This window comes from Furipterus horrens, unplaced genomic scaffold (assembly GCF_987537825.1).
Source record: "Furipterus horrens unplaced genomic scaffold, mFurHor1.1.pri manual_scaffold_9, whole genome shotgun sequence".
NCBI classification, from domain to species: Eukaryota; Metazoa; Chordata; class Mammalia; order Chiroptera; family Furipteridae; genus Furipterus; species Furipterus horrens.
Genome location: NW_028327179.1, coordinates 86,861,619 through 86,886,718, shown reverse-complemented (window position 1 = coordinate 86,886,718; position 25,100 = coordinate 86,861,619). Strand labels below are relative to the sequence as shown.

Genomic DNA, 25,100 nt, shown 5'->3' with positions numbered 1-25,100 from the left:
AGCCTTTATCGCTCTCAGGCACGGTGGAAATGCCTTTGGCCCCAGTCTGGCCCTTCTCAGCGCTTGCTACCGTCCCCATCCTGTCCCTTCCACTTCCTCGCAGACATCTGACATGATCCCACTGCGGAGCCCCTGTGCGCCTCACTCATCCTTGTGTGTTGCTGACCATCCAGAACCTTTCCCTTCCCCATTTCCTGCAGCTGCTCTACTGTGTCCTCCCTGGCTGGTAACCTGCTCTTCCCCTCTTTGTCTTCGACCCGTAGGCATCACCCACAAAACTTGACGTGCAGGCAGAAGACAATCTCCATTAAAGGAGGTGGTTCCCAAGCATGGAGCTTGGCTCCTGTCCCTCAAGCCCACCCGAAACCCCACTGATCCCTTCCTTGCCCTCTTGTCCAACCCTGGCAAACCAGATGCGACTCTTGAACTGACACCCCTTCCCTCCTCACGCCCCATCCCTCTTTCGTCTCCGATGTCAAGCTGGTGAAAACTACTTCCCTTGCTCTCTCTATACCATGCGGCAGGAACAGCCGCTCCTCTCCACTCAGTGCTAGCCATGCCTTTCCCCTTCCTCTCTCCCAATAGAGGGGATCGCAGTCACTGGCCACAGCTATGTGTACCTCCTGCAGTGGGGCCCTTCTGATATCGGCCCGCTTTCCCACTTGCCACCTGCCGCTTTCTCCTTCTCATTCTGTGGGTGTCCAGCTGTGTCCCTTCCAATGCATTACAGTGTCCACCCTGCCCTGAGTGTCTCTCATTACTTAGTGTGTTTCCTGGGCAATGGCCCTGCCTACTTGTCCATCGAGGTCCCAACGGGATGCTCCGTCCCAAGTCCTTTCTTTACAGATGGATCGTTCCACTCCCTCCTCGGCGAGGAGCATCATCCTGCCTGTTCTTGAGTCCCCTGCCTCTCTTAAGCCTACTGTTGCCTGCCATTGAGCTGTCTTGGGTCATCCCTTCTCCACAGGGTTGTGCTCTGTCCAGACACCTGGACTCCCTAATGACGCCTCTCCTGGCCCCTCACTCGCTCATGCGCTCACGGCTCACCTCTCTGCCCAGCGGTCTGTCCTCCTGCTGCTTCCACCCAGTGATTCTCACCCGAGGGTGCATGACCCCCGAGGGGGCCTATCAGCAATATCTTTTGGGTGCGTTTTTGCGTTCCGTTGGTTGAATTTTTTTTTTTTTTTTGGTTTTCTTGTTGTGACCCCTCAGATGTTGTGATAGGCCTCCCTTGGGGGGCATGCACGCCGCCCGCCCTCGGGTGAAACTCACCCCCCACCCCCCGGGAAGAATCACTACTGTGGAAGCCCCACGTGACCCCTTGGGCTGCACTCCCCCTTGCGCCTCTAACCTTCCGCTCCTTGCCACTGACACGTTTTCCTGCCACATCCCAGCGTCTCCGCGTTCTCACCCTGTCCCGCCACTGTCCTCCAGGAACCACCCCACTCGCTCTCGTGTCTCACTCTTCGTGGAACCCCAGCCTGCAGTGGGGCGCTGTTATTTTACACACAGCTGCCCCGCAAGCAAACACATACAACGTTGCTGCTTCCCCTTAGCCTTTATCGCTCTCAGGCACGGTGGAAATGCCTTTGGCCCCAGTCTGGCCCTTCTCAGCGCTTGCTACCGTCCCCATCCTGTCCCTTCCACTTCCTCACAGACATCTGACATGATCCCACTGCGGAGCCCCTGTGCGCCTCACTCATCCTTGTGTGTTGCTGACCATCCAGAACCTTTCCCTTCCCCATTTCCTGCAGCTGCTCTACTGTGTCCTCCCTGGCTGGTAACCTGCTCTTCCCCTCTTTGTCTTCGACCCGTAGGCATCACCCACAAAACTTGACGTGCAGGCAGAAGACAATCTCCATTAAAGGAGGTGGTTCCCAAGCATGGAGCTTGGCTCCTGTCCCTCAAGCCCACCCGAAACCCCACTGATCCCTTCCTTGCCCTCTTGTCCAACCCTGGCAAACCAGATGCGACTCTTGAACTGACACCCCCTCCCTCCTCACGCCCCATCCCTCTTTCGTCTCCGATGTCAAGCTGGTGAAAACTACTTCCCTTGCTCTCTCTATACCATGCGACAGGAACAGCCGCTCCTCTCCACTCAGTGCTAGCCATGCCTTTCCCCTTCCTCTCTCCCCATAGAGGGGATCGCAGTCACTGGCCACAGCTATGTGTACCTCCTGCAGTGGGGCCCTTCTGATATCGGCCCGCTTTCCCACCTGCCACCTGCCGCTTTCTCCTTCTCATTCTGTGGGTGTCCAGCTGTGTCCCTTCCAATGCGCTACAGTGTCCACCCTGCCCTGAGTGTCTCTCATTACTTAGTGTGTTTCCTGGGCAATGGCCCTGCCTACTTGTCCATCGAGGTCCCAACGGGATGCTCCGTCCCAAGTCCTTTCTTTACAGATGGATCGTTCCACTCCCTCCTCGGCGAGGAGCATCATCCTGCCTGTTCTTGAGTCCCCTGCCTCTCTTAAGCCTACTGTTGCCTGCCATTGAGCTGTCTTGGGTCATCCCTTCTCCACAGGGTTGTGCTCTGTCCAGACACCTGGACTCCCTAATGACGCCTCTCCTGGCCCCTCACTCGCTCATGCGCTCACGGCTCACCTCTCTGCCCAGCGGTCTGTCCTCCTGCTGCTTCCACCCAGTGATTCTCACCCGAGGGTGCATGACCCCCGAGGGGGCCTATCAGCAATATCTTTTGGGTGCGTTTTTGCGTTCCGTTGGTTGAATTTTTTTTTTTTTTTGGTTTTCTTGTTGTGACCCCTCAGATGTTGTGATAGGCCTCCCTTGGGGGGCATGCACGCCGCCCGCCCTCGGGTGAAACTCACCCCCCACCCCCCGGGAAGAATCACTACTGTGGAAGCCCCACGTGACCCCTTGGGCTGCACTCCCCCTTGCGCCTCTAACCTTCCGCTCCTTGCCACTGACACGTTTTCCTGCCACATCCCAGCGTCTCCGCGTTCTCACACTGTCCCGCCACTGTCCTCCAGGAACCACCCCACTCGCTCTCGTGTCTCACTCTTGGTGGAACCCCAACCTGCAGTGGGGCGCTGTTATTTTACACACAGCTGCCCCGCAAGCAAACACATACAACGTTGCTGCTTCCCCTTAGCCTTTATCGCTCTCAGGCACGGTGGAAATGCCTTTGGCCCCAGTCTGGCCCTTCTCAGCGCTTGCTACCGTCCCCATCCTGTCCCTTCCACTTCCTCGCAGACATCTGACATGATCCCACTGCAGAGCCCCTGTGCGCCTCACTCATCCTTGTGTGTTGCTGACCATCCAGAACCTTTCCCTTCCCCATTTCCTGCAGCTGCTCTACTGTGTCCTCCCTGGCTGGGAACCTGCTCTTCCCCTCTTTGTCTTCGACCCGTAGGCATCACCCACAAAACTTGACGTGCAGGCAGAAGACAATCTCCATTAAAGGAGGTGGTTCCCAAGCATGGAGCTTGGCTCCTGTCCCTCAAGCCCACCCGAAACCCCACTGATCCCTTCCTTGCCCTCTTGTCCAACCCTGGCAAACCAGATGCGACTCTTGAACTGACACCCCTTCCCTCCTCACGCCCCATCCCTCTTTCGTCTCCGATGTCAAGCTGGTGAATACTACTTCCCTTGCTCTCTCTATACCATGCGGCAGGAACAGCCGCTCCTCTCCACTCAGTGCTAGCCATGCCTTTCCCCTTCCTCTCTCCCCATAGAGGGGATCGCAGTCACTGGCCACAGCTATGTGTACCTCCTGCAGTGGGGCCCTTCTGATATCGGCCCGCTTTCCCACCTGCCACCTGCCGCTTTCTCCTTCTCATTCTGTGGGTGTCCAGCTGTGTCCCTTCCAATGCGCTACAGTGTCCACCCTGCCCTGAGTGTCTCTCATTACTTAGTGTGTTTCCTGGGCAATGGCCCTGCCTACTTGTCCATCGAGGTCCCAACGGGATGCTCCGTCCCAAGTCCTTTCTTTACAGATGGATCGTTCCACTCCCTCCTCGGCGAGGAGCATCATCCTGCCTGTTCTTGAGTCCCCTGCCTCTCTTAAGCCTACTGTTGCCTGCCATTGAGCTGTCTTGGGTCATCCCTTCTCCACAGGGTTGTGCTCTGTCCAGACACCTGGACTCCCTAATGACGCCTCTCCTGGCCCCTCACTCGCTCATGCGCTCATGGCTCACCTCTCTGCCCAGCGGTCTGTCCTCCTGCTGCTTCCACCCAGTGATTCTCACCCGAGGGTGCATGACCCCCGAGGGGGCCTATCAGCAATATCTTTTGGGTGCGTTTTTGCGTTCCGTTGGTTGAATTTTTTTTTTTTTTTTTGGTTTTCTTGTTGTGACCCCTCAGATGTTGTGATAGGCCTCCCTTGGGGGGCATGCACGCCGCCCGCCCTCGGGTGAAACTCACCCCCCACCCCCCGGGAAGAATCACTACTGTGGAAGCCCCACGTAACCCCTTGGGCTGCACTCCCCCTTGCGCCTCTAACCTTCCGCTCCTTGCCACTGACACGTTTTCCTGCCACATCCCAGCGTCTCCGCGTTCTCACACTGTCCCGCCACTGTCCTCCAGGAACCACCCCACTCGCTCTCGTGTCTCACTCTTGGTGGAACCCCAACCTGCAGTGGGGCGCTGTTATTTTACACACAGCTGCCCCGCAAGCAAACACATACAACGTTGCTGCTTCCCCTTAGCCTTTATCGCTCTCAGGCACGGTGGAAATGCCTTTGGCCCCAGTCTGGCCCTTCTCAGCGCTTGCTACCGTCCCCATCCTGTCCCTTCCACTTCCTCGCAGACATCTGACATGATCCCACTGCAGAGCCCCTGTGCGCCTCACTCATCCTTGTGTGTTGCTGACCATCCAGAACCTTTCCCTTCCCCATTTCCTCCAGCTGCTCTACTGTGTCCTCCCTGGCTGGGAACCTGCTCTTCCCCTCTTTGTCTTCGACCCGTAGGCATCACCCACAAAACTTGACGTGCAGGCAGAACACAATCTCCATTAAAGGAGGTGGTTCCCAAGCATGGAGCTTGGCTCCTGTCCCTCAAGCCCACCCGAAACCCCACTGATCCCTTCCTTGCCCTCTTGTCCAACCCTGGCAAACCAGATGCGACTCTTGAACTGACACCCCTTCCCTCCTCACGCCCCATCCCTCTTTCGTCTCCGATGTCAAGCTGGTGAATACTACTTCCCTTGCTCTCTCTATACCATGCGGCAGGAACAGCCGCTCCTCTCCACTCAGTGCTAGCCATGCCTTTCCCCTTCCTCTCTCCCCATAGAGGGGATCGCAGTCACTGGCCACAGCTATGTGTACCTCCTGCAGTGGGGCCCTTCTGATATCGGCCCGCTTTCCCACCTGCCACCTGCCGCTTTCTCCTTCTCATTCTGTGGGTGTCCAGCTGTGTCCCTTCCAATGCGCTACAGTGTCCACCCTGCCCTGAGTGTCTCTCATTACTTAGTGTGTTTCCTGGGCAATGGCCCTGCCTACTTGTCCATCGAGGTCCCAACGGGATGCTCCGTCCCAAGTCCTTTCTTTACAGATGGATCGTTCCACTCCCTCCTCGGCGAGGAGCATCATCCTGCCTGTTCTTGAGTCCCCTGCCTCTCTTAAGCCTACTGTTGCCTGCCATTGAGCTGTCTTGGGTCATCCCTTCTCCACAGGGTTGTGCTCTGTCCAGACACCTGGACTCCCTAATGACGCCTCTCCTGGCCCCTCACTCGCTCATGCGCTCATGGCTCACCTCTCTGCCCAGCGGTCTGTCCTCCTGCTGCTTCCACCCAGTGATTCTCACCCGAGGGTGCATGACCCCCGAGGGGGCCTATCAGCAATATCTTTTGGGTGCGTTTTTGCGTTCCGTTGGTTGAATTTTTTTTTTTTTTTTGGTTTTCTTGTTGTGACCCCTCAGATGTTGTGATAGGCCTCCCTTGGGGGGCATGCACGCCGCCCGCCCTCGGGTGAAACTCACCCCCCACCCCCCGGGAAGAATCACTACTGTGGAAGCCCCACGTAACCCCTTGGGCTGCACTCCCCCTTGCGCCTCTAACCTTCCGCTCCTTGCCACTGACACGTTTTCCTGCCACATCCCAGCGTCTCCGCGTTCTCACACTGTCCCGCCACTGTCCTCCAGGAACCACCCCACTCGCTCTCGTGTCTCACTCTTGGTGGAACCCCAACCTGCAGTGGGGCGCTGTTATTTTACACACAGCTGCCCCGCAAGCAAACACATACAACGTTGCTGCTTCCCCTTAGCCTTTATCGCTCTCAGGCACGGTGGAAATGCCTTTGGCCCCAGTCTGGCCCTTCTCAGCGCTTGCTACCGTCCCCATCCTGTCCCTTCCACTTCCTCGCAGACATCTGACATGATCCCACTGCAGAGCCCCTGTGCGCCTCACTCATCCTTGTGTGTTGCTGACCATCCAGAACCTTTCCCTTCCCCATTTCCTCCAGCTGCTCTACTGTGTCCTCCCTGGCTGGTAACCTGCTCTTCCCCTCTTTGTCTTCGACCCGTAGGCATCACCCACAAAACTTGACGTGCAGGCAGAACACAATCTCCATTAAAGGAGGTGGTTCCCAAGCATGGAGCTTGGCTCCTGTCCCTCAAGCCCACCCGAAACCCCACTGATCCCTTCCTTGCCCTCTTGTCCAACCCTAGCAAACCAGATGCGACTCTTGAACTGACACCCCTTCCCTCCTCACGCCCCATCCCTCTTTTGTCTCCGATGTCAAGCTGGTGAAAACTACTTCCCTTGCTCTCTCTATACCATGCGGCAGGAACAGCCGCTCCTCTCCACTCAGTGCTAGCCATGCCTTTCCCCTTCCTCTCTCCCCATAGAGGGGATCGCAGTCACTGGCCACAGCTATGTGTACCTCCTGCAGTGGGGCCCTTCTGATATCGGCCCGCTTTCCCACCTGCCACCTGCCGCTTTCTCCTTCTCATTCTGTGGGTGTCCAGCTGTGTCCCTTCCAATGCGCTACAGTGTCCTCCCTGCCCTGAGTGTCTCTCATTACTTAGTGTGTTTCCTGGGCAATGGCCCTGCCTACTTGTCCATCGAGGTCCCAACGGGATGCTCCGTCCCAAGTCCTTTCTTTACAGATGGATCGTTCCACTCCCTCCTCGGCGAGGAGCATCATCCTGCCTGTTCTTGAGTCCCCTGCCTCTCTTAAGCCTACTGTTGCCTGCCATTGAGCTGTCTTGGGTCATCCCTTCTCCACAGGGTTGTGCTCTGTCCAGACACCTGGACTCCCTAATGACGCCTCTCCTGGCCCCTCACTCGCTCATTCGCTCACGGCTCACCTCTCTGCCCAGCGGTCTGTCCTCCTGCTGCTTCCACCCAGTGATTCTCACCCGAGGGTGCATGACCCCCGAGGGGGCCTATCAGCAATATCTTTTGGGTGCGTTTTTGCGTTCCGTTGGTTGAATTTTTTTTTTTTTTTTGGTTTTCTTGTTGTGACCCCTCAGATGTTGTGATAGGCCTCCCTTGGGGGGCATGCACGCCGCCCGCCCTCGGGTGAAACTCACCCCCCACCCCCCGGGAAGAATCACTACTGTGGAAGCCCCACGTGACCCCTTGGGCTGCACTCCCCCTTGCGCCTCTAACCTTCCGCTCCTTGCCACTGACACGTTTTCCTGCCACATCCCAGCGTCTCCGCGTTCTCACACTGTCCCGCCACTGTCCTCCAGGAACCACCCCACTCCCTCTCGTGTCTCACTCTTCGTGGAACCCCGGCCTGCAGTGGGGCGCTGTTATTTTACACACAGCTGCCCCGCAAGCAAACACATACAACGTTGCTGCTTCCCCTTAGCCTTTATCGCTCTCAGGCACGGTGGAAATGCCTTTGGCCCCAGTCTGGCCCTTCTCAGCGCTTGCTACCGTCCCCATCCTGTCCCTTCCACTTCCTCGCAGACATCTGACATGATCCCACTGCAGAGCCCCTGTGCGCCTCACTCATCCTTGTGTGTTGCTGACCATCCAGAACCTTTCCCTTCCCCATTTCCTGCAGCTGCTCTACTGTGTCCTCCCTGGCTGGGAACCTGCTCTTCTCCTCTTTGTCTTCGACCCGTAGGCATCACCCACAAAACTTGACGTGCAGGCAGAACACAATCTCCATTAAAGGAGGTGGTTCCCAAGCATGGAGCTTGGCTCCTGTCCCTCAAGCCCACCCGAAACCCCACTGATCCCTTCCTTGCCCTCTTGTCCAACCCTGGCAAACCAGATGCGACTCTTGAACTGACACCCCTTCCCTCCTCACGCCCCATCCCTCTTTCGTCTCCGATGTCAAGCTGGTGAAAACTACTTCCCTTGCTCTCTCTATACCATGCGGCAGGAACAGCCGCTCCTCTCCACTCAGTGCTAGCCATGCCTTTCCCCTTCCTCTCTCCCCATAGAGGGGATCGCAGTCACTGGCCACAGCTATGTGTACCTCCTGCAGTGGGGCCCTTCTGATATCGGCCCGCTTTCCCACTTGCCACCTGCCGCTTTCTCCTTCTCATTCTGTGGGTGTCCAGCTGTGTCCCTTCCAATGCATTACAGTGTCCACCCTGCCCTGAGTGTCTCTCATTACTTAGTGTGTTTCCTGGGCAATGGCCCTGCCTACTTGTCCATCGAGGTCCCAACGGGATGCTCCGTCCCAAGTCCTTTCTTTACAGATGGATCGTTCCACTCCCTGCTCGGCGAGGAGCATCATCCTGCCTGTTCTTGAGTCCCCTGCCTCTCTTAAGCCTACTGTTGCCTGCCATTGAGCTGTCTTGGGTCATCCCTTCTCCACAGGGTTGTGCTCTGTCCAGACACCTGGACTCCCTAATGACGCCTCTCCTGGCCCCTCACTCGCTCATGCGCTCACGGCTCACCTCTCTGCCCAGCGGTCTGTCCTCCTTCTGCTTCCACCCAGTGATTCTCACCCGAGGGTGCATGACCCCCGAGGGGGCCTATCAGCAATATCTTTTGGGTGCGTTTTTGCGTTCCGTTGGTTGAATTTTTTTTTTTTTTTTGGTTTTCTTGTTGTGACCCCTCAGATGTTGTGATAGGCCTCCCTTGGGGGGCATGCACGCCGCCCGCCCTCGGGTGAAACTCACCCCCCACCCCCCGGGAAGAATCACTACTGTGGAAGCCCCACGTGACCCCTTGGGCTGCATTCCCCCTTGCGCCTCTAACCTTCCGCTCCTTGCCACTGACACGTTTTCCTGCCACATCCCAGCGTCTCCGCGTTCTCACCCTGTCCCGCCACTGTCCTCCAGGAACCACCCCACTCGCTCTCGTGTCTCACTCTTCGTGGAACCCCAGCCTGCAGTGGGGCGCTGTTATTTTACACACAGCTGCCCCGCAAGCAAACACATACAATGTTGCTGCTTCCCCTTAGCCTTTATCGCTCTCAGGCACGGTGGAAATGCCTTTGGCCCCAGTCTGGCCCTTCTCAGCGCTTGCTACCGTCCCCATCCTGTCCCTTCCACTTCCTCGCAGACATCTGACATGATCCCACTGCGGAGCCCCTGTGCGCCTCACTCATCCTTGTGTGTTGCTGACCATCCAGAACCTTTCCCTTCCCCATTTCCTGCAGCTGCTCTACTGTGTCCTCCCTGGCTGGTAACCTGCTCTTCCCCTCTTTGTCTTCGACCCGTAGGCATCACCCACAAAACTTGACGTGCAGGCAGAAGACAATCTCCATTAAAGGAGGTGGTTCCCAAGCATGGAGCTTGGCTCCTGTCCCTCAAGCCCACCCGAAACCCCACTGATCCCTTCCTTGCCCTCTTGTCCAACCCTGGCAAACCAGATGCGACTCTTGAACTGACACCCCCTCCCTCCTCACGCCCCATCCCTCTTTCGTCTCCGATGTCAAGCTGGTGAAAACTACTTCCCTTGCTCTCTCTATACCATGCGGCAGGAACAGCCGCTCCTCTCCACTCAGTGGTAGCCATGCCTTTCCCCTTCCTCTCTCCCCATAGAGGGGATCGCAGTCACTGGCCACAGCTATGTGTACCTCCTGCAGTGGGGCCCTTCTGATATCGGCCCGCTTTCCCACCTGCCACCTGCCGCTTTCTCCTTCTCATTCTGTGGGTGTCCAGCTGTGTCCCTTCCAATGCGCTACAGTGTCCACCCTGCCCTGAGTGTCTCTCATTACTTAGTGTGTTTCCTGGGCAATGGCCCTGCCTACTTGTCCATCGAGGTCCCAACGGGATGCTCCGTCCCAAGTCCTTTCTTTACAGATGGATCGTTCCACTCCCTGCTCGGCGAGGAGCATCATCCTGCCTGTTCTTGAGTCCCCTGCCTCTCTTAAGCCTACTGTTGCCTGCCATTGAGCTGTCTTGGGTCATCCCTTCTCCACAGGGTTGTGCTCTGTCCAGACACCTGGACTCCCTAATGACGCCTCTCCTGGCCCCTCACTCGCTCATGCGCTCACGGCTCACCTCTCTGCCCAGCGGTCTGTCCTCCTGCTGCTTCCACCCAGTGATTCTCACCCGAGGGTGCATGACCCCCGAGGGGGCCTATCAGCAATATCTTTTGGGTGCGTTTTTGCGTTCCGTTGGTTGAATTTTTTTTTTTTTTTGGTTTTCTTGTTGTGACCCCTCAGATGTTGTGATAGGCCTCCCTTGGGGGGCATGCACGCCGCCCGCCCTCGGGTGAAACTCACCCCCCACCCCCCGGGAAGAATCACTACTGTGGAAGCCCCACGTGACCCCTTGGGCTGCACTCCCCCTTGCGCCTCTAACCTTCCGCTCCTTGCCACTGACACGTTTTCCTGCCACATCCCAGCGTCTCCGCGTTCTCACACTGTCCCGCCACTGTCCTCCAGGAACCACCCCACTCGCTCTCGTGTCTCACTCTTGGTGGAACCCCAACCTGCAGTGGGGCGCTGTTATTTTACACACAGCTGCCCCGCAAGCAAACACATACAACGTTGCTGCTTCCCCTTAGCCTTTATCGCTCTCAGGCACGGTGGAAATGCCTTTGGCCCCAGTCTGGCCCTTCTCAGCGCTTGCTACCGTCCCCATCCTGTCCCTTCCACTTCCTCGCAGACATCTGACATGATCCCACTGCGGAGCCCCTGTGCGCCTCACTCATCCTTGTGTGTTGCTGACCATCCAGAACCTTTCCCTTCCCCATTTCCTGCAGCTGCTCTACTGTGTCCTCCCTGGCTGGGAACCTGCTCTTCCCCTCTTTGTCTTCGACCCGTAGGCATCACCCACAAAACTTGACGTGCAGGCAGAAGACAATCTCCATTAAAGGAGGTGGTTCCCAAGCATGGAGCTTGGCTCCTGTCCCTCAAGCCCACCCGAAACCCCACTGATCCCTTCCTTGCCCTCTTGTCCAACCCTGGCAAACCAGATGCGACTCTTGAACTGACACCCCTTCCCTCCTCACGCCCCATCCCTCTTTCGTCTCCGATGTCAAGCTGGTGAATACTACTTCCCTTGCTCTCTCTATACCATGCGGCAGGAACAGCCGCTCCTCTCCACTCAGTGCTAGCCATGCCTTTCCCCTTCCTCTCTCCCCATAGAGGGGATCGCAGTCACTGGCCACAGCTATGTGTACCTCCTGCAGTGGGGCCCTTCTGATATCGGCCCGCTTTCCCACCTGCCACCTGCCGCTTTCTCCTTCTCATTCTGTGGGTGTCCAGCTGTGTCCCTTCCAATGCGCTACAGTGTCCACCCTGCCCTGAGTGTCTCTCATTACTTAGTGTGTTTCCTGGGCAATGGCCCTGCCTACTTGTCCATCGAGGTCCCAACGGGATGCTCCGTCCCAAGTCCTTTCTTTACAGATGGATCGTTCCACTCCCTCCTCGGCGAGGAGCATCATCCTGCCTGTTCTTGAGTCCCCTGCCTCTCTTAAGCCTACTGTTGCCTGCCATTGAGCTGTCTTGGGTCATCCCTTCTCCACAGGGTTGTGCTCTGTCCAGACACCTGGACTCCCTAATGACGCCTCTCCTGGCCCCTCACTCGCTCATGCGCTCACGGCTCACCTCTCTGCCCAGCGGTCTGTCCTCCTGCTGCTTCCACCCAGTGATTCTCACCCGAGGGTGCATGACCCCCGAGGGGGCCTATCAGCAATATCTTTTGGGTGCGTTTTTGCGTTCCGTTGGTTGAATTTTTTTTTTTTTTTTGGTTTTCTTGTTGTGACCCCTCAGATGTTGTGATAGGCCTCCCTTGGGGGGCATGCACGCCGCCCGCCCTCGGGTGAAACTCACCCCCCACCCCCCGGGAAGAATCACTACTGTGGAAGCCCCACGTAACCCCTTGGGCTGCACTCCCCCTTGCGCCTCTAACCTTCCGCTCCTTGCCACTGACACGTTTTCCTGCCACATCCCAGCGTCTCCGCGTTCTCACACTGTCCCGCCACTGTCCTCCAGGAACCACCCCACTCGCTCTCGTGTCTCACTCTTGGTGGAACCCCAACCTGCAGTGGGGCGCTGTTATTTTACACACAGCTGCCCCGCAAGCAAACACATACAACGTTGCTGCTTCCCCTTAGCCTTTATCGCTCTCAGGCACGGTGGAAATGCCTTTGGCCCCAGTCTGGCCCTTCTCAGCGCTTGCTACCGTCCCCATCCTGTCCCTTCCACTTCCTCGCAGACATCTGACATGATCCCACTGCAGAGCCCCTGTGCGCCTCACTCATCCTTGTGTGTTGCTGACCATCCAGAACCTTTCCCTTCCCCATTTCCTCCAGCTGCTCTACTGTGTCCTCCCTGGCTGGTAACCTGCTCTTCCCCTCTTTGTCTTCGACCCGTAGGCATCACCCACAAAACTTGACGTGCAGGCAGAACACAATCTCCATTAAAGGAGGTGGTTCCCAAGCATGGAGCTTGGCTCCTGTCCCTCAAGCCCACCCGAAACCCCACTGATCCCTTCCTTGCCCTCTTGTCCAACCCTGGCAAACCAGATGCGACTCTTGAACTGACACCCCTTCCCTCCTCACGCCCCATCCCTCTTTTGTCTCCGATGTCAAGCTGGTGAAAACTACTTCCCTTGCTCTCTCTATACCATGCGGCAGGAACAGCCGCTCCTCTCCACTCAGTGCTAGCCATGCCTTTCCCCTTCCTCTCTCCCCATAGAGGGGATCGCAGTCACTGGCCACAGCTATGTGTACCTCCTGCAGTGGGGCCCTTCTGATATCGGCCCGCTTTCCCACCTGCCACCTGCCGCTTTCTCCTTCTCATTCTGTGGGTGTCCAGCTGTGTCCCTTCCAATGCGCTACAGTGTCCACCCTGCCCTGAGTGTCTCTCATTACTTAGTGTGTTTCCTGGGCAATGGCCCTGCCTACTTGTCCATCGAGGTCCCAACGGGATGCTCCGTCCCAAGTCCTTTCTTTACAGATGGATCGTTCCACTCCCTCCTCGGCGAGGAGCATCATCCTGCCTGTTCTTGAGTCCCCTGCCTCTCTTAAGCCTACTGTTGCCTGCCATTGAGCTGTCTTGGGTCATCCCTTCTCCACAGGGTTGTGCTCTGTCCAGACACCTGGACTCCCTAATGACGCCTCTCCTGGCCCCTCACTCGCTCATTCGCTCACGGCTCACCTCTCTGCCCAGCGGTCTGTCCTCCTGCTGCTTCCACCCAGTGATTCTCACCCGAGGGTGCATGACCCCCGAGGGGGCCTATCAGCAATATCTTTTGGGTGCGTTTTTGCGTTCCGTTGGTTGAATTTTTTTTTTTTTTTTGGTTTTCTTGTTGTGACCCCTCAGATGTTGTGATAGGCCTCCCTTGGGGGGCATGCACGCCGCCCGCCCTCGGGTGAAACTCACCCCCCACCCCCCGGGAAGAATCACTACTGTGGAAGCCCCACGTGACCCCTTGGGCTGCACTCCCCCTTGCGCCTCTAACCTTCCGCTCCTTGCCACTGACACGTTTTCCTGCCACATCCCAGCGTCTCCGCGTTCTCACACTGTCCCGCCACTGTCCTCCAGGAACCACCCCACTCCCTCTCGTGTCTCACTCTTCGTGGAACCCCGGCCTGCAGTGGGGCGCTGTTATTTTACACACAGCTGCCCCGCAAGCAAACACATACAACGTTGCTGCTTCCCCTTAGCCTTTATCGCTCTCAGGCACGGTGGAAATGCCTTTGGCCCCAGTCTGGCCCTTCTCAGCGCTTGCTACCGTCCCCATCCTGTCCCTTCCACTTCCTCGCAGACATCTGACATGATCCCACTGCAGAGCCCCTGTGCGCCTCACTCATCCTTGTGTGTTGCTGACCATCCAGAACCTTTCCCTTCCCCATTTCCTGCAGCTGCTCTACTGTGTCCTCCCTGGCTGGGAACCTGCTCTTCCCCTCTTTGTCTTCGACCCGTAGGCATCACCCACAAAACTTGACGTGCAGGCAGAAGACAATCTCCATTAAAGGAGGTGGTTCCCAAGCATGGAGCTTGGCTCCTGTCCCTCAAGCCCACCCGAAACCCCACTGATCCCTTCCTTGCCCTCTTGTCCAACCCTGGCAAACCAGATGCGACTCTTGAACTGACACCCCTTCCCTCCTCACGCCCCATCCCTCTTTCGTCTCCGATGTCAAGCTGGTGAATACTACTTCCCTTGCTCTCTCTATACCATGCGGCAGGAACAGCCGCTCCTCTCCACTCAGTGCTAGCCATGCCTTTCCCCTTCCTCTCTCCCCATAGAGGGGATCGCAGTCACTGGCCACAGCTATGTGTACCTCCTGCAGTGGGGCCCTTCTGATATCGGCCCGCTTTCCCACCTGCCACCTGCCGCTTTCTCCTTCTCATTCTGTGGGTGTCCAGCTGTGTCCCTTCCAATGCGCTACAGTGTCCACCCTGCCCTGAGTGTCTCTCATTACTTAGTGTGTTTCCTGGGCAATGGCCCTGCCTACTTGTCCATCGAGGTCCCAACGGGATGCTCCGTCCCAAGTCCTTTCTTTACAGATGGATCGTTCCACTCCCTCCTCGGCGAGGAGCATCATCCTGCCTGTTCTTGAGTCCCCTGCCTCTCTTAAGCCTACTGTTGCCTGCCATTGAGCTGTCTTGGGTCATCCCTTCTCCACAGGGTTGTGCTCTGTCCAGACACCTGGACTCCCTAATGACGCCTCTCCTGGCCCCTCACTCGCTCATGCGCTCACGGCTCACCTCTCTGCCCAGCGGTCTGTCCTCCTGCTGCTTCCACCCAGTGATTCTCACCCGAGGGTGCATGACCCCCGAGGGGGCCTATCAGCAATATCTTTTGGGTGCGTTTTTGCGTTCCGTTGGTTGAATTTTTTTTTTTTTTTGGTTTTCTTGTTGTGACCCCTCAGATGTTGTGATAGGCCTCCCTTGGGGGGCATGCACGCCGCCCGCCCTCGGGTGAAACTCACCCCCCACCCCCCGGGAAGAATCACTACTGTGGAAGCCCCACGTGACCCCTTGGGCTGCACTCCCCCTTGCGCCTCTAACCTTCCGCTCCTTGCCACTGACACGTTTTCCTGCCACATCCCAGCGTCTCCGCGTTCTCACACTGTCCCGCCACTGTCCTCCAGGAACCACCCCACTCGCTCTCGTGTCTCACTCTTGGTGGAACCCCAACCTGCAGTGGGGCGCTGTTATTTTACACACAGCTGCCCCGCAAGCAAACACATACAACGTTGCTGCTTCCCCTTAGCCTTTATCGCTCTCAGGCACGGTGGAAATGCCTTTGGCCCCAGTCTGGCCCTTCTCAGCGCTTGCTACCGTCCCCATCCTGTCCCTTCCACTTCCTCGCAGACATCTGACATGATCCCACTGCAGAGCCCCTGTGCGCCTCACTCATCCTTGTGTGTTGCTGACCATCCAGAACCTTTCCCTTCCCCATTTCCTCCAGCTGCTCTACTGTGTCCTCCCTGGCTGGTAACCTGCTCTTCCCCTCTTTGTCTTCGACCCGTAGGCATCACCCACAAAACTTGACGTGCAGGCAGAAGACAATCTCCATTAAAGGAGGTGGTTCCCAAGCATGGAGCTTGGCTCCTGTCCCTCAAGCCCACCCGAAACCCCACTGATCCCTTCCTTGCCCTCTTGTCCAACCCTGGCAAACCAGATGCGACTCTTGAACTGACACCCCTTCCCTCCTCACGCCCCATCCCTCTTTCGTCTCCGATGTCAAGCTGGTGAATACTACTTCCCTTGCTCTCTCTATACCATGCGGCAGGAACAGCCGCTCCTCTCCACTCAGTGCTAGCCATGCCTTTCCCCTTCCTCTCTCCCCATAGAGGGGATCGCAGTCACTGGCCACAGCTATGTGTACCTCCTGCAGTGGGGCCCTTCTGATATCGGCCCGCTTTCCCACCTGCCACCTGCCGCTTTCTCCTTCTCATTCTGTGGGTGTCCAGCTGTGTCCCTTCCAATGCGCTACAGTGTCCACCCTGCCCTGAGTGTCTCTCATTACTTAGTGTGTTTCCTGGGCAATGGCCCTGCCTACTTGTCCATCGAGGTCCCAACGGGATGCTCCGTCCCAAGTCCTTTCTTTACAGATGGATCGTTCCACTCCCTCCTCGGCGAGGAGCATCATCCTGCCTGTTCTTGAGTCCCCTGCCTCTCTTAAGCCTACTGTTGCCTGCCATTGAGCTGTCTTGGGTCATCCCTTCTCCACAGGGTTGTGCTCTGTCCAGACACCTGGACTCCCTAATGACGCCTCTCCTGGCCCCTCACTCGCTCATGCGCTCACGGCTCACCTCTCTGCCCAGCGGTCTGTCCTCCTGCTGCTTCCACCCAGTGATTCTCACCCGAGGGTGCATGACCCCCGAGGGGGCCTATCAGCAATATCTTTTGGGTGCGTTTTTGCATTCCGTTGGTTGAATTTTTTTTTTTTTTTGGTTTTCTTGTTGTGACCCCTCAGATGTTGTGATAGGCCTCCCTTGGGGGGCATGCACGCCGCCCGCCCTCGGGTGAAACTCACCCCCCACCCCCCGGGAAGAATCACTACTGTGGAAGCCCCACGTGACCCCTTGGGCTGCACTCCCCCTTGCGCCTCTAACCTTCCGCTCCTTGCCACTGACACGTTTTCCTGCCACATCCCAGCGTCTCCGCGTTCTCACACTGTCCCGCCACTGTCCTCCAGGAACCACCCCACTCCCTCTCGTGTCTCACTCTTCGTGGAACCCCGGCCTGCAGTGGGGCGCTGTTATTTTACACACAGCTGCCCCGCAAGCAAACACATACAACGTTGCTGCTTCCCCTTAGCCTTTATCGCTCTCAGGCACGGTGGAAATGCCTTTGGCCCCAGTCTGGCCCTTCTCAGCGCTTGCTACCGTCCCCATCCTGTCCCTTCCACTTCCTCGCAGACATCTGACATGATCCCACTGCAGAGCCCCTGTGCGCCTCACTCATCCTTGTGTGTTGCTGACCATCCAGAACCTTTCCCTTCCCCATTTCCTGCAGCTGCTCTACTGTGTCCTCCCTGGCTGGGAACCTGCTCTTCCCCTCTTTGTCTTCGACCCGTAGGCATCACCCACAAAACTTGACGTGCAGGCAGAAGACAATCTCCATTAAAGGAGGTGGTTCCCAAGCATGGAGCTTGGCTCCTGTCCCTCAAGCCCACCCGAAACCCCACTGATCCCTTCCTTGCCCTCTTGTCCAACCCTGGCAAACCAGATGCGACTCTTGAACTGACACCCCTTCCCTCCTCACGCCCCATCCCTCTTTCGTCTCCGATGTCAAGCTGGTGAATACTACTTCCCTTGCTCTCTCTATACCATGCGGCAGGAACAGCCGCTCCTCTCCACTCAGTGCTAGCCATGCCTTTCCCCTTCCTCTCTCCCCATAGAGGGGATCGCAGTCACTGGCCACAGCTATGTGTACCTCCTGCAGTGGGGCCCTTCTGATATCGGCCCGCTTTCCCACCTGCCACCTGCCGCTTTCTCCTTCTCATTCTGTGGGTGTCCAGCTGTGTCCCTTCCAATGCGCTACAGTGTCCACCCTGCCCTGAGTGTCTCTCATTACTTAGTGTGTTTCCTGGGCAATGGCCCTGCCTACTTGTCCATCGAGGTCCCAACGGGATGCTCCGTCCCAAGTCCTTTCTTTACAGATGGATCGTTCCACTCCCTCCTCGGCGAGGAGCATCATCCTGCCTGTTCTTGAGTCCCCTGCCTCTCTTAAGCCTACTGTTGCCTGCCATTGAGCTGTCTTGGGTCATCCCTTCTCCACAGGGTTGTGCTCTGTCCAGACACCTGGACTCCCTAATGACGCCTCTCCTGGCCCCTCACTCGCTCATGCGCTCACGGCTCACCTCTCTGCCCAGCGGTCTGTCCTCCTGCTGCTTCCACCCAGTGATTCTCACCCGAGGGTGCATGACCCCCGAGGGGGCCTATCAGCAATATCTTTTGGGTGCGTTTTTGCGTTCCGTTGGTTGAATTTTTTTTTTTTTTTGGTTTTCTTGTTGTGACCCCTCAGATGTTGTGATAGGCCTCCCTTGGGGGGCATGCACGCCGCCCGCCCTCGGGTGAAACTCACCCCCCACCCCCCGGGAAGAATCACTACTGTGGAAGCCCCACGTGACCCCTTGGGCTGCACTCCCCCTTGCGCCTCTAACCTTCCGCTCCTTGCCACTGACACGTTTTCCTGCCACATCCCAGCGTCTCCGCGTTCTCACACTGTCCCGCCACTGTCCTCCAGGAACCACCCCACTCGCTCTCGTGTCTCACTCTTGGTGGAACCCCAACCTGCAGTGGGGCGCTGTTATTTTACACACAGCTGCCCCGCAAGCAAACACATACAACGTTGCTGCTTCCCCTTAGCCTTTATCGCTCTCAGGCACGGTGGAAATGCCTTTGGCCCCAGTCTGGCCCTTCTCAGCGCTTGCTACCGTCCCCATCCTGTCCCTTCCACTTCCTCGCAGACATCTGACATGATCCCACTGCAGAGCCCCTGTGCGCCTCACTCATCCTTGTGTGTTGCTGACCATCCAGAACCTTTCCCTTCCCCATTTCCTCCAGCTGCTCTACTGTGTCCTCCCTGGCTGGGAACCTGCTCTTCCCCTCTTTGTCTTCGACCCGTAGGCATCACCCACAAAACTTGACGTGCAGGCAGAAGACAATCTCCATTAAAGGAGGTGGTTCCCAAGCATGGAGCTTGGCTCCTGTCCCTCAAGCCCACCCGAAACCCCACTGATCCCTTCCTTGCCCTCTTGTCCAACCCTGGCAAACCAGATGCGACTCTTGAACTGACACCCCTTCCCTCCTCACGCCCCATCCCTCTTTCGTCTCCGATGTCAAGCTGGTGAATACTACTTCCCTTGCTCTCTCTATACCATGCGGCAGGAACAGCCGCTCCTCTCCACTCAGTGCTAGCCATGCCTTTCCCCTTCCTCTCTCCCCATAGAGGGGATCGCAGTCACTGGCCACAGCTATGTGTACCTCCTGCAGTGGGGCCCTTCTGATATCGGCCCGCTTTCCCACCTGCCACCTGCCGCTTTCTCCTTCTCATTCTGTGGGTGTCCAGCTGTGTCCCTTCCAATGCGCTACAGTGTCCACCCTGCCCTGAGTGTCTCTCATTACTTAGTGTGTTTCCTGGGCAATGGCCCTGCCTACTTGTCCATCGAGGTCCCAACGGGATGCTCCGTCCCAAGTCCTTTCTTTACAGATGGATCGTTCCACTCCCTCCTCGGCGAGGAGCATCATCCTGCCTGTTCTTGAGTCCCCTGCCTCTCTTAAGCCTACTGTTGCCTGCCATTGAGCTGTCTTGGGTCATCCCTTCTCCACAGGGTTGTGCTCTGTCCAGACACCTGGACTCCCTAATGACGCCTCTCCTGGCCCCTCACTCGCTCATGCGCTCACGGCTCACCTCTCTGCCCAGCGGTCTGTCCTCCTGCTGCTTCCACCCAGTGATTCTCACCCGAGGGTGCATGACCCCCGAGGGGGCCTATCAGCAATATCTTTTGGGTGCGTTTTTGCATTCCGTTGGTTGAATTTTTTTTTTTTTTTGGTTTTCTTGTTGTGACCCCTCAGATGTTGTGATAGGCCTCCCTTGGGGGGCATGCACGCCGCCCGCCCTCGGGTGAAACTCACCCCCCACCCCCCGGGAAGAATCACTACTGTGGAAGCCCCACGTGACCCCTTGGGCTGCACTCCCCCTTGCGCCTCTAACCTTCCGCTCCTTGCCACTGACACGTTTTCCTGCCACATCCCAGCGTCTCCGCGTTCTCACACTGTCCCGCCACTGTCCTCCAGGAACCACCCCACTCCCTCTCGTGTCTCACTCTTCGTGGAACCCCGGCCTGCAGTGGGGCGCTGTTATTTTACACACAGCTGCCCCGCAAGCAAACACATACAACGTTGCTGCTTCCCCTTAGCCTTTATCGCTCTCAGGCACGGTGGAAATGCCTTTGGCCCCAGTCTGGCCCTTCTCAGCGCTTGCTACCGTCCCCATCCTGTCCCTTCCACTTCCTCGCAGACATCTGACATGATCCCACTGCAGAGCCCCTGTGCGCCTCACTCATCCTTGTGTGTTGCTGACCATCCAGAACCTTTCCCTTCCCCATTTCCTGCAGCTGCTCTACTGTGTCCTCCCTGGCTGGGAACCTGCTCTTCCCCTCTTTGTCTTCGACCCGTAGGCATCACCCACAAAACTTGACGTGCAGGCAGAAGACAATCTCCATTAAAGGAGGTGGTTCCCAAGCATGGAGCTTGGCTCCTGTCCCTCAAGCCCACCCGAAACCCCACTGATCCCTTCCTTGCCCTCTTGTCCAACCCTGGCAAACCAGATGCGACTCTTGAACTGACACCCCTTCCCTCCTCACGCCCCATCCCTCTTTCGTCTCCGATGTCAAGCTGGTGAATACTACTTCCCTTGCTCTCTCTATACCATGCGGCAGGAACAGCCGCTCCTCTCCACTCAGTGCTAGCCATGCCTTTCCCCTTCCTCTCTCCCCATAGAGGGGATCGCAGTCACTGGCCACAGCTATGTGTACCTCCTGCAGTGGGGCCCTTCTGATATCGGCCCGCTTTCCCACCTGCCACCTGCCGCTTTCTCCTTCTCATTCTGTGGGTGTCCAGCTGTGTCCCTTCCAATGCGCTACAGTGTCCACCCTGCCCTGAGTGTCTCTCATTACTTAGTGTGTTTCCTGGGCAATGGCCCTGCCTACTTGTCCATCGAGGTCCCAACGGGATGCTCCGTCCCAAGTCCTTTCTTTACAGATGGATCGTTCCACTCCCTCCTCGGCGAGGAGCATCATCCTGCCTGTTCTTGAGTCCCCTGCCTCTCTTAAGCCTACTGTTGCCTGCCATTGAGCTGTCTTGGGTCATCCCTTCTCCACAGGGTTGTGCTCTGTCCAGACACCTGGACTCCCTAATGACGCCTCTCCTGGCCCCTCACTCGCTCATGCGCTCACGGCTCACCTCTCTGCCCAGCGGTCTGTCCTCCTGCTGCTTCCACCCAGTGATTCTCACCCGAGGGTGCATGACCCCCGAGGGGGCCTATCAGCAATATCTTTTGGGTGCGTTTTTGCGTTCCGTTGGTTGAATTTTTTTTTTTTTTTGGTTTTCTTGTTGTGACCCCTCAGATGTTGTGATAGGCCTCCCTTGGGGGGCATGCACGCCGCCCGCCCTCGGGTGAAACTCACCCCCCACCCCCCGGGAAGAATCACTACTGTGGAAGCCCCACGTGACCCCTTGGGCTGCACTCCCCCTTGCGCCTCTAACCTTCCGCTCCTTGCCACTGACACGTTTTCCTGCCACATCCCAGCGTCTCCGCGTTCTCACACTGTCCCGCCACTGTCCTCCAGGAACCACCCCACTCGCTCTCGTGTCTCACTCTTGGTGGAACCCCAACCTGCAGTGGGGCGCTGTTATTTTACACACAGCTGCCCCGCAAGCAAACACATACAACGTTGCTGCTTCCCCTTAGCCTTTATCGCTCTCAGGCACGGTGGAAATGCCTTTGGCCCCAGTCTGGCCCTTCTCAGCGCTTGCTACCGTCCCCATCCTGTCCCTTCCACTTCCTCGCAGACATCTGACATGATCCCACTGCAGAGCCCCTGTGCGCCTCACTCATCCTTGTGTGTTGCTGACCATCCAGAACCTTTCCCTTCCCCATTTCCTGCAGCTGCTCTACTGTGTCCTCCCTGGCTGGGAACCTGCTCTTCCCCTCTTTGTCTTCGACCCGTAGGCATCACCCACAAAACTTGACGTGCAGGCAGAAGACAATCTCCATTAAAGGAGGTGGTTCCCAAGCATGGAGCTTGGCTCCTGTCCCTCAAGCCCACCCGAAACCCCACTGATCCCTTCCTTGCCCTCTTGTCCAACCCTGGCAAACCAGATGCGACTCTTGAACTGACACCCCTTCCCTCCTCACGCCCCATCCCTCTTTCGTCTCCGATGTCAAGCTGGTGAATACTACTTCCCTTGCTCTCTCTATACCATGCGGCAGGAACAGCCGCTCCTCTCCACTCAGTGCTAGCCATGCCTTTCCCCTTCCTCTCTCCCCATAGAGGGGATCGCAGTCACTGGCCACAGCTATGTGTACCTCCTGCAGTGGGGCCCTTCTGATATCGGCCCGCTTTCCCACCTGCCACCTGCCGCTTTCTCCTTCTCATTCTGTGGGTGTCCAGCTGTGTCCCTTCCAATGCGCTACAGTGTCCACCCTGCCCTGAGTGTCTCTCATTACTTAGTGTGTTTCCTGGGCAATGGCCCTGCCTACTTGTCCATCGAGGTCCCAACGGGATGCTCCGTCCCAAGTCCTTTCTTTACAGATGGATCGTTCCACTCCCTGCTCGGCGAGGAGCATCATCCTGCCTGTTCTTGAGTCCCCTGCCTCTCTTAAGCCTACTGTTGCCTGCCATTGAGCTGTCTTGGGTCATCCCTTCTCCACAGGGTTGTGCTCTGTCCAGACACCTGGACTCCCTAATGACGCCTCTCCTGGCCCCTCACTCGCTCATGCGCTCACGGCTCACCTCTCTGCCCAGCGGTCTGTCCTCCTGCTGCTTCCACCCAGTGATTCTCACCCGAGGGTGCATGACCCCCGAGGGGGCCTATCAGCAATATCTTTTGGGTGCGTTTTTGCGTTCCGTTGGTTGAATTTTTTTTTTTTTTTGGTTTTCTTGTTGTGACCCCTCAGATGTTGTGATAGGCCTCCCTTGGGGGGCATGCACGCCGCCCGCCCTCGGGTGAAACTCACCCCCCACCCCCCGGGAAGAATCACTACTGTGGAAGCCCCACGTGACCCCTTGGGCTGCACTCCCCCTTGCGCCTCTAACCTTCCGCTCCTTGCCACTGACACGTTTTCCTGCCACATCCCAGCGTCTCCGCGTTCTCACACTGTCCCGCCACTGTCCTCCAGGAACCACCCCACTCCCTCTCGTGTCTCACTCTTCGTGGAACCCCGGCCTGCAGTGGGGCGCTGTTATTTTACACACAGCTGCCCCGCAAGCAAACACATACAACGTTGCTGCTTCCCCTTAGCCTTTATCGCTCTCAGGCACGGTGGAAATGCCTTTGGCCCCAGTCTGGCCCTTCTCAGCGCTTGCTACCGTCCCCATCCTGTCCCTTCCACTTCCTCGCAGACATCTGACATGATCCCACTGCAGAGCCCCTGTGCGCCTCACTCATCCTTGTGTGTTGCTGACCATCCAGAACCTTTCCCTTCCCCATTTCCTCCAGCTGCTCTACTGTGTCCTCCCTGGCTGGTAACCTGCTCTTCCCCTCTTTGTCTTCGACCCGTAGGCATCACCCACAAAACTTGACGTGCAGGCAGAAGACAATCTCCATTAAAGGAGGTGGTTCCCAAGCATGGAGCTTGGCTCCTGTCCCTCAAGCCCACCCGAAACCCCACTGATCCCTTCCTTGCCCTCTTGTCCAACCCTGGCAAACCAGATGCGACTCTTGAACTGACACCCCTTCCCTCCTCACGCCCCATCCCTCTTTCGTCTCCGATGTCAAGCTGGTGAAAACTACTTCCCTTGCTCTCTCTATACCATGCGGCAGGAAAAGCCGCTCCTCTCCACTCAGTGCTAGCCATGCCTTTCCCCTTCCTCTCTCCCCATAGAGGGGATCGCAGTCACTGGCCACAGCTATGTGTACCTCCTGCAGTGGGGCCCTTCTGATATCGGCCCGCTTTCCCACCTGCCACCTGCCGCTTTCTCCTTCTCATTCTGTGGGTGTCCAGCTGTGTCCCTTCCAATGCGCTACAGTGTCCACCCTGCCCTGAGTGTCTCTCATTACTTAGTGTGTTTCCTGGGCAATGGCCCTGCCTACTTGTCCATCGAGGTCCCAACGGGATGCTCCGTCCCAAGTCCTTTCTTTACAGATGGATCGTTCCACTCCCTCCTCGGCGAGGAGCATCATCCTGCCTGTTCTTGAGTCCCCTGCCTCTCTTAAGCCTACTGTTGCCTGCCATTGAGCTGTCTTGGGTCATCCCTTCTCCACAGGGTTGTGCTCTGTCCAGACACCTGGACTCCCTAATGACGCCTCTCCTGGCCCCTCACTCGCTCATGCGCTCACGGCTCACCTCTCTGCCCAGCGGTCTGTCCTCCTGCTGCTTCCACCCAGTGATTCTCACCCGAGGGTGCATGACCCCCGAGGGGGCCTATCAGCAATATCTTTTGGGTGCGTTTTTGCGTTCCGTTGGTTGAATTTTTTTTTTTTTTTGGTTTTCTTGTTGTGACCCCTCAGATGTTGTGATAGGCCTCCCTTGGGGGGCATGCACGCCGCCCGCCCTCGGGTGAAACTCACCCCCCACCCCCCGGGAAGAATCACTACTGTGGAAGCCCCACGTGACCCCTTGGGCTGCACTCCCCCTTGCGCCTCTAACCTTCCGCTCCTTGCCACTGACACGTTTTCCTGCCACATCCCAGCGTCTCCGCGTTCTCACACTGTCCCGCCACTGTCCTCCAGGAACCACCCCACTCGCTCTCGTGTCTCACTCTTGGTGGAACCCCGGCCTGCAGTGGGGCGCTGTTATTTTACACACAGCTGCCCCGCAAGCAAACACATACAACGTTGCTGCTTCCCCTTAGCCTTTATCGCTCTCAGGCACGGTGGAAATGCCTTTGGCCCCAGTCTGGCCCTTCTCAGCGCTTGCTACCGTCCCCATCCTGTCCCTTCCACTTCCTCGCAGACATCTGACATGATCCCACTGCAGAGCCCCTGTGCGCCTCACTCATCCTTGTGTGTTGCTGACCATCCAGAACCTTTCCCTTCCCCATTTCCTCCAGCTGCTCTACTGTGTCCTCCCTGGCTGGGAACCTGCTCTTCCCCT

General features: G+C 57.3%; 1 protein-coding gene across 1 annotated transcript in view; it reads left to right on the top strand.

Annotated features, from left to right (window-relative positions):
• Positions 1-25,100, top strand: part of COPG2 (coat protein complex I subunit gamma 2) — a 646,146-nt gene that overhangs the window by 277,001 nt on the left and 344,045 nt on the right. The gene's annotated exons all lie outside the window — the stretch shown is intronic.